The sequence below is a fragment of the Coenobita brevimanus genome, unplaced genomic scaffold, assembly GCF_032717465.1.
Source record: "Coenobita brevimanus isolate Jiangsu-jjx unplaced genomic scaffold, ASM3271746v2 jjx.HiC_scaffold_2634, whole genome shotgun sequence".
In the NCBI taxonomy this organism is placed as follows: domain Eukaryota; kingdom Metazoa; phylum Arthropoda; class Malacostraca; order Decapoda; family Coenobitidae; genus Coenobita; species Coenobita brevimanus.
The window spans coordinates 383,953-393,904 of record NW_027643581.1 but is presented as its reverse complement, the minus strand read 5'-3'; the positions used below and the strand labels follow the sequence as shown (position 1 = coordinate 393,904).

Here is a 9,952-nt window from a genome sequence, read left to right as displayed (position 1 = left end):
GGACCAGTGACCGTCAAAGTTAAGTGATATTTATTCTCTCTTTAACTTGGCCTATAATTGACGCCTCTCCATCCTCAATACTGAGCAATGACAAGAGGTAACACTAGAGTATGATGCTAGTCATGAATAAGTGCTATGGAGAGGATATAGGATCAAGTTAAAGTGAATGAACTTGTTGATTTATATATCTGGCAAGCTTCCTTCGTTGCTGCCATTGTTAAAGTTGTAAATATTTCCCAGCAGCTAGATTTTATGTTAGAGGTAGGTTATGTTTAATTTACCTTTGTTATTCTCTCGTCTGTAAAGTTGTTGTGTCACGTTTTTCCCAACAGCCAAATGTCTGTTATGTCAGAGGCATTTATAGTTTTGCTGATCTGGGCATCTGATGGGCTTCTTTCGTCATTATTGTTGTAGGCATTAATGGTGAGGGGTAGACCAAGGATGAGATGGATGAATGGAGTGTAGTGATATATGAAAGAGAGGAGTGTGTGAGTTCGGGGAAGGACAACGTAATATTTGGGACAGGGTGACATGGAGGCGATTGGTTTGTGGCCACCCCTTACGGGATTAAGACGTGAGGCAACAGAAAGATAGACAGATAAATAGTTAGAATTTTCACCGTATATTCAGTTCATTCATGCATCACTAGATTCTTGTAAGCGTGATTTGGCTTTACACACAATATCACTCCTCATAATTCTTGTGATTTTGGTTAGATAAATAAATTCGTCTAGAAGTAATCTCAGAATAAGTATCAGGTTGACTGTGTAAATTAATTAGTTAATGGAGATCGTTTAATAATGTTTGAGTCGTAAAGTTTCCCATAGTTGATTAAAACACCCGGGCGATATTTTTAATAAAATCCCTAAATCGATTCTGGCACCGAATTAGCCAAGGTATATCTTACTTTAGCTAAAACAGAAAATTAAGTGCTAACTAGAAAGGAAGAGACAGCATTAAATATATGGCAGAATAAAGCCTGACTACTAAATATCCTTTTACATCGTCGAGATAGTGTACTGTGTAATGACCACTACTAAAACCTACTCAGTCCTCACGTTTCTCCAGCTCATTGCATCTGCATCACATCTGGCATTTTAACCTCTTCCTTTTCTAAAAATTTCTCCTGCTCCTTTCCTCCCCCGCGGTCAGGTAAGGTCAGAAGAAGCTGTATCGGTGCCACCACATAAAGGCGTCCCTCTCCTGCACCATTGTTCAGTGTAATAATTGACAAAACCTGTCCTTTCCACAAGTCTTTCCAGAACATGACAACTTGCGTTTTTACCTCTCACTTTTCTACAATTTTCTCCTGCCCATCCACCCCAAGCGGTTATTTAAGGTCATTAGAGGTCAGGATAGACACACAGGGGGCTTGAACTTCACTTGTGTGCAAGAGGGGTCATGTGGTTTTAAGGGAAAGGCAGATGTGCGAAGTTTTTAACACAATAGCACAAGTAGCGTGGAAGCGAAGGAGGAAGGGAATGGATGTTTGTAAGAGGGTGAAGGTATTTGGAGCATAGAGACTGTAAGAGGGGATGAGGGAGAAAAGATCAACGGGGATTTGAAAGTGGCTGGTGATTATTATTTTCATTATTATTATTATTATTTTGTTGAGTTCGTAGGTCACACACACACACACACACACACACACACACACACACACACACACACACACACACACACACACTCACACACACACACACACACACACACACACACACACACAAACACACACACTCGGGAGCCAAACACTTGTCATTCATTCCTCTGTATAAAATTCATTCACCCAGCTCGACTTAATGTCAGTTCCCTGACTTCCTTCTCCTCGTCCTCGTCCTCCTCCAGAAAGACACAAATATGCAGACAACTTTTTAACCACCCTCAAAGGTCAGCAACAATGTTTCTAATGGGCAAAGCTCTCAGCCTAATCAGGTTGGCAACATTGTTATCTCTGTAGTATATTTATCATTGCAAAAAATACGAGTTGGTGAAGTAAGTGGATAAGTGAGTTGAGAAGACGACTATCATGTTGGCTCAGTAACTGTCGCCGTGTAAGAGAGAGATATCAGCATGATAAATAGCTCGGCATTGTTATCTCCGCCAGCGAAGTTGGACGGAGGTTATGTAATTCACCTATGTCTGTTTGTTGGTAAATCTCTTTGTCTGTTGCGTACAAGGTATCTCAAATTTGTTATCGAATTAAAAAAAAAAAAAAATGAATAGATGGACAGAGGTCCTAGGAAGAATGTACAAAATTATGACGTGGATTCGGATCCGGATACAGGAATAAATGATAAATTTTATCGGGGTCGTCGGAAGTGTGAGATCTCTGATATTTTGGTCACAAGGCAAAGTCAGTTTTGGGCTTGCCCTGAAGGCTTTACCTTTAGCCTAATATATATTTTTTTTTCAAACCCCGTAGGTTCCGTCATGATATGTCCATCAACCAGTCCACCAAATTTGGTTATAATAGCAACAAAAGACATTCGTTTTTTTCACGGCTGGAATTATTCCTTCAGTTGCCGTGAGAGTAGTTCCAGGTGTGAGATATCGAACAGTTTGATCTGATTTTAACGAAATTTGGTGGAGGTGTTGAGAGGTATCCCTTGAGAAAGCTAACATTTTTCATAACGGTAGGATACAAGATCAAAGTCACAGGGCCTATTGCGTTGAAACCTAGTATGTTTCGTCAGAATGGGGGTAGATTTGACTAGTAACCAAGGATGCGCATTCTTACCATATAACTAAGGCTTGGAATCATGACTTAGTATTCAAGTTGTGAGAGTAGCCCTGTTCCGTTAGATGTAAACGTACTGGTCATAGCCAGTACAACAGTAGCTAATGACATGTATTGTGAGGGAAGTGAGTGTCCCTTCACTGGGTCACTCACACTGGACGCTCACAAGGCTATTGTTCCGCCAGACAATGCAGTCGAATTAGTCATGTGGCTTTGGCTGTCACCCTCATTCTTCAAGTATTATCTTCATTTGTCCTGTACTGTTCCTTGATTGAATGGCCGGTAAAGCGTTGTAGGTTTCGGTAAGCGGGATCATACGTCATTAGTAGGCTATTTTACCTCAACATCTTCCCAGATATTTGCCCCTCTAAAGCTTAATGCATGTAGCTCAGTAGCGGAAAAAGACAGTCCTGGGGCTCTACAGCTTTTCCACAGCACTTCTTTGTGACTAGGATCAGTGAAGAAGTAATGGAGGTTGTGCTGATGTGGATGTCATTGAAAGGATTAAGAGAAATACTGTGAGATGGTTTGGCCATGTGGAGAGGATAGAGAATGAGACGGTCTAAATGAGAGTGAGTGTGTGAGGTGGAGGAGGAGGAGGAGGAGGAGGAGGAGGGGGAGAACAGGGATGAGATGGAGGGGTGGAGTGGAGTGATATATGAGAGAAGTGCGAGTTCTAGGAAGAGCAACCAATGGCAGAGGACAGGATGACTTGGAGGCGATTTGTTTATGGCCACCCCTTGAGGGATTAAGGAGTGTGGCAATAGATAGATAGATAGGTCAAGGTTTCCCATTAATCTGTTTTTAGCATTATTCAGTATGGAAAGAAGTTCATTTTAGGCAAATCATATAGAGCATAGTGGCTGTGTATTTGCTATTCCGGTGTTTACCTAGTGTTTTGTGTGTGTGTGTGTGTGTGTGTGTGTGTGTGTGTGTGTAATGATGATGATGAAGGTGGTGATGATGACGAAGGTGATGATGATGAAGGTGAAGATGATGATAAGGAGTGGCAATGCTTGAATCCCCTTGTAAGGCACTCAGTGATGCATGCTGTGAAAATGAGCGGGTTTTGTCTCATCTCATTATGCATAAACCCGGGTTCCTCAGTATTAAGTAATTCTATATAAGGCTATCACACCTCGTCACTCGTACTTACTTCAACACCAGCCCGACCTCCACACTCACTGTCTGCAGTAGTCGCTTTCTCCTTTGCATCATCCGTCATCCTCTCTTCCCTTTTTGTCTTTCTCCTCTTTTCCTTTTAATATTTCTCCTCCTTTCTTTTTTATCTTTCTATTCTTTTCTCTCTCCGTCTGCATTTTCCTCTCTCTGCCTCATCCTTTTCCTCTTCCTAGCTTCGTCTCTTTCCCCCTTCTTTGAATAGGCTTTCATTCCCCCTGTCTGTCTATCCTCTCCTGTTCCTTTATTCTCTCGTTCTCTCTTTTCTTCTCTTCCTGTCTTCATCTCATTTCTCTGTTTGAATAGCCTGTCCATTTGTCTTCTCTGCCTTTACCTATCCAGCATCCCTCCTCTCTTGTTCTCTCTTTTCTGCTCTTTTTATAATCTCTCATTTTGCCCTCTCATCCTCCAATTCTACGTCATTCTCTTTCATCTTCTTCTCATGCTGTCTTCATCTCCATCTTCCTGTTTCTGTTAACCTTTCCGTTCGACCTCTCTTCCTTCAGTTTTTTCCTTCCTCTTGTTTTAATCACCTTTCTTTTATTCTTTTTCTTCACTTATTTCGGTTAGTCTGCCAGCATTTATGTCTCTATCTTTCTTCACCTGATCCTTCACCTCTCTTGTCATCTCCCTTCTCTTCAGTTTTTTTTTTCTGTTAGACTCTCAGCATTGTTATTTCCGCCACATCCTTCACCCCCTTCTGTAGTTCCACCTCTCTTTCCATCTTTGTGGATTTCTCTTGTTCAGACGTACCGGTATCTTAATTCTTAATTCGTGAGGAGGAAGGCAATATTTTTTGATGAACATGTATGGAACGTGTGTCTCCCACGTTTTAAGATAATCAGCAGCGGTAAAGATAGACCAAACGCGTTCCATTTTTCAAAGGTGCACCAATAATCATAGAGCACTGAGGTCCTCCTTTTTCCTCTGTAATTTTTGGTTTTATGGCTATGATCTGAGCCTGTTACACATCCTTTACCATTAAACCTCAACGTAATACGTTTCCCTCAGTGCTCTCTGCCTCCACCACATTTTCTTTGACACAAGTTGGAAAAAGAGGCACGATGATGATGATGATGATGGTGCTGAATAGGATTAGCACTGACGGCCATCGCACAGTATCTGAGATTGTATGGCAACTACATTGGCGTATATGGGGGGGGGGCACTCGGCCATGACCCCTCCCCCCTCGCTTTGTCCCAGATCTAAATACGTATCGTAAACAAAACATTTGTCCATATGGCATAGGTCCCCATGAATTGGTTGGTGTAGAAACTATAAACTTGCCTTATCGATTGTTACAAAATGATGGTTGTAACTAACCAACAGCCTGCATTTCTGAAGAGAGGAAGGGTGTTTTTATTTGTCATACTCCTGGCCAGCGTTACCAGATATACGATAATTATCGTATACGATAAATCAGTGCTTGGTACGATAAACAATAACGTCTCTACGATATACGATAATTCTTCATTTTAATGCGATATAATACGATAAATACGTGAAAATATATGGCTAATAATAATCTATTATTATTTTTTTTTTTTTTATAAAAACGCTAGTCATTAACAATTTTAACTCGAGATGTAGTGGTAATCAAATTACCCGTTCATCACCCATAAAACGTAGTTGGACGGTACTTGGACTTGTCCGCTTCGCGTGAGTTTAGTGGCCTGCCCGGGCTGCTGGCGGGCGTTGGACGTGTTCGCTTCGCGTGAGTTTAGTGGCCTGCCCGGGCGCGAAATTTTTTTTCCTGCCCAGTTCCGTCACTTTGCACATATGGCAACGTTGCCCTGTGTTTAGTTTGGCAACGCCGCGCAGCAGTGAGCAATATCGAATGCCAGGTTTAGTATTCATCACAATTATTTACTTTTTTAATGCTTGACTATAAATATAATACCTGACTATCTATATTTTACATGGATTGAAAGAATAATAGAGACATAGAGGTCATATAGTTTTCGCTGCCTTAGCTTAAATAAATATAAAAAGGGGCCATACCACTGTCTTGACTTCGTCACTCGTCTGCTGAGAGAGAGAGAGAGAGAGAGAGAGAGAGAGAAGATACTCTCTACATTTTGCTAAAATTAGTTATATGTTGATTTAATGAAAATGCGGTACGTCTTAGGGGTGGTACATGACTGCTCGTTGAGAACACTTATCAGTAACATATGTTGTAGGCCTATACTACTTTCCCTGTCATTTCTTGTCATTGCTCCCAGACGTACGATTCAATCAGCTGTGTTTACAATCGGCAATGGCGCATCACTGGGTCAGTTGCACAGACTGTCTGAGATTATTCACGAACAACAAAGTAGACCCTTAATATGACAACAATAATTGCTTATTTTCCAATCATTATTTTACATTCAGTCCCTCACTGAAGATCAGCAAATGTGTTCCCAGCCCAATGCTATTACCAAATAGAATATATTGTTTATTTTTTTAATTCCTTGTTTCTCTTGATTTACTTATTTTGCACACAGTGGTCTATAATGTCTCATGTCTGACCCAATGCCTGTCATCAGCACATGGGAAATAGCATATGGTGCCTGGTGGTGTTTAATATTTAATAAAGATTATACCGTAACAAATAAAGCTTTGCATTTCATCAAATACAAAAACCCTTCAAGCATACTTAACATGAAATAAAGGACATGAGAACATGAAAATAATCTGAAATGTAACCTGACATATGATTTTACTAATATATCTAAGAAAAACAAGAAAATAATCTGAAATCAAACCTGACAAATGATTTTACTAATATACCTAAGAAAAACAAGAAAATTATCTGAAATCCAACCTGACAAATGATTTTACTAATATACCTAAGAAAAACAAGAAAATAATCTGAAATCTAACCTGACATATATAACTAAGAAAATGTCTAATGAAACATTGATATTCAGGCATCATTGATACCAATATTTCCCAGCTTCCAGCAGAAATTACCAAGGTTAACCCTTAAGAATGATCATGAAAAGCGTTTTAGGTAATAAAATATTATGGGTCATTAACCTCTCTCTCTCTCTCTCTCTCTCTCTCTCTCTCTCTCTCTCTCTCTCTCTCTCCTGTAAACACAGCTGATTGAATCGTACGTCTGGGAGCAATGACAAGAAATGACAGGGAAAGTAGTATAGGCCAACAACATATGTTACTGATAAGTGTTCTCAACGAACAGTCATGTACCACCCCTAAGACGTACCGCATTTTCATTAAATCAACATATAACTAATTTTAGCAAAGTGTAGAGAGTATCTTCCTTGCATACTCACTTTTTATTGATGACCCTGCATGTTATTATTTTATACTGTTTCAAGCTCTCTCTCTCTCTCTCTCTCTCTCTCTCTCTCTCTCTCTCTCTCTCTCTCAGCAGACGAGTGACGAAGTAAAGACAGTGGTATGGCCCCTTTTTATATTTATTTAAGCTAAGGCAGCGAAAACTATATGACCTATGGCTCACTGCTGCGCGGCGTTGCCAAACTAAACACAGGGCAACGTTGCCATATGTGCAAAGTGACGGAACTGGGCAGGAAAAAAAATTTCGCTGCCCGGGCTGCTGGCCTCCTCCTAGTAGCCTGACTCCCCTCGCCTTGTGTGCCCACGAGTGAGCAACTATACCCAGGAGCGTAAAATTTTGACAGCTTTCGCATTACCTCAACGTAAAACATGTCTGAAAGTAAAATACATAAAAGAAAAGGCACAGAAGAAAAGACCCGTAGTGATGATTTATCGAAGAATAAACAGAGATGTGAGCAAAAGTACAGAAGTGCGTGGGAAAAACAGTTTCCGTGGTTGCAGCCTTCAAAGAAAAGTGCCTTGAAGGCATTGTGTCGTGTGTGTGGAGTGGAAATATCAGCTCAAATAACGCCAATTAAATTGCATGAGAAAAGTGTAAAACACAAAAAACTGTCAGTACCATCTTCATCAAAAAAGATATCTGAGGCATTTGCAAGTGGTGAAGTTAAGAACAGTAAAGCTGATGCAGTAAGGGCTGCAGAAATAAAATTAACAGCGTTCATGGTAGAACATAATGTATCATTTTTAGCTGCAGACCATTTATGTGATGTAGTGAAGGCCTGTTTCCCTGACTCTGCCATAGCAAAGGACCTACATATGAAAAGAACCAAATGCCACAATATTTGTACGAAAGTCATGGCAAAATGTTACCAGGAAGAATTAGCAGAAAAACTAAGGAATACAAAGTTCAGCATTATGGTTGATGAATCAACGGACATTTCAACTTAGAATTCGTGTGTAGTGGTACGATTTGCAGATTCACGAGAAGTAGTAAGCAAATTTTGGAGTCTGGTACCGATATTTACAGCTGAAGATCCAGAAGGAACTGTTGAGGGTGCAACAGGAAGACGAATATTCTCTGAAATTATGAATACACTGAGTGATTTTAATGTACCTGTTGGTAATGTTATTGGTTTTGGATCTGATGGCTGCAGCACAATGATGGGGCAGCACAATTCCGTTAGCAGCAGATTTAGAGAAGTGTGTCCTGGAATATTTTTAATGAAGTGCATTTGTCACTCGGCACATTTATGTGCCTCCGAGGCATGTAAGGAGCTTCCCAATAGTATTGAACAGCTAGTTCACGATGTTCACAACATCCTAAAACTATCATCCAAGAGATTAGCTCAGTTTTCAGAGTTCCAGGATTTTGCTGGTGTACAAAAGCACCGCATTTTAACACTTTCCAGGACCCGCTGGCTTTCATATGCCGCAGTCGTGAGAAGAATGCTTGAACAGTGGGGCCCTCTGCAGATGTTCTTTACTGATCTGCACTTCCAGCACCATAAAAAGTATAATGCAATATCAGTAGCACAAGCATATGAGATGTTACATGATCCTTACTGCAGACTGTATTTTTGTTTCTTGGATTGTGTGTTACAAAAATTTACACAATTTAACCTACTGTTTCAAAGTGAGTGCGTTGTGATAACCTCACTGCATGGACAAGCCTGTGAACTATACAAAGATATTCTGCTGATGTACATGAACCGGGATTATGTGATGAAAAGATCTCTGGCTGATGTTGATCCAGATGAAGAATGAGAATTTCTATTGCTTGAACAAGTATACCTAGGGGCATCAGTGTTAAAGAGGACAGTGGAAAATGTAGCAATGTACAACGACCGAGAAAGAATGAAAGAATTTCGTCTCGGGTGTAGATCATTCCTTGTCACTGCTGCCAAGCAAGTGAAGAAGAGGTATGACTTTGGAGATCCAATTTTGTCACGACTGAGCATACTAAACCCAGCTAATGTCGGGCATCAAGGAGTTCGGGAACAAAGTCTTGTTCCCCTTGCAAGCTGTCTGCCAAGAATTATTGAGCAAGATGACCTGACCCTTCAGAAATTGGATGATGAGTGGAGGAGGCTTGGCATGGACAATCTACCAGAAGTAACAAGTATGGCTCAACAGAAGGGGATGATCAAAGAAAATTCCCCTGTTAAGTTCTGGGGAACTGTAAAAACGGTGGTTGATGATGAGGGAGTCCCGAAATACGAGTGTGTGGCAAATTTTGCTCTGGCAGTACTCTCATTACCTCATTCCAATGCTGACTGTGAACGAATATTCTCAGACATTAACAGGATGAAAAGTAAAGACAGAAACAGGCTAAAAACCGACACTGTTGGAGACATGTTATTAGCTAAGCAGTGTGTGCAGTGGAACCAAAATAGCAACTGTACTTTCACACCATCAAGAGCTATGTTGCGTAATATGAATTCAAAAGTGCTGTACCCTAGTACAGCTCTTGCTGGAGAGGAGCCATATGATGTTCCAGACATCTACATAGAGTAGAAAAAGGGCCACGTACAACAGTAAGTTCATTAACGTTCTTTACAGTAGAAACACGTGATCCCAAGATAATAGATTTTTTTTTTTTTTTTAGATAACATTAATACAAGTTGATTGTCAAGAATTAAGTGTACTAATAGTTTTGTATCGCGAAGATTAGGTTTAGCAATTGAATACGATAATTTGAGCCAAAATACGATAACTTTGACTAAGGCTGTACGA

At 40.3% G+C, this 9,952-nt stretch overlaps 1 pseudogene; it reads left to right on the top strand.

Moving 5' to 3' along the window:
* Window positions 1-7,588: 7,588 nt before the first annotated feature.
* LOC145389944 (uncharacterized) lies at window positions 7,589-9,733 on the top strand (annotated as a pseudogene).
* Window positions 9,734-9,952: the final 219 nt, after the last annotated feature.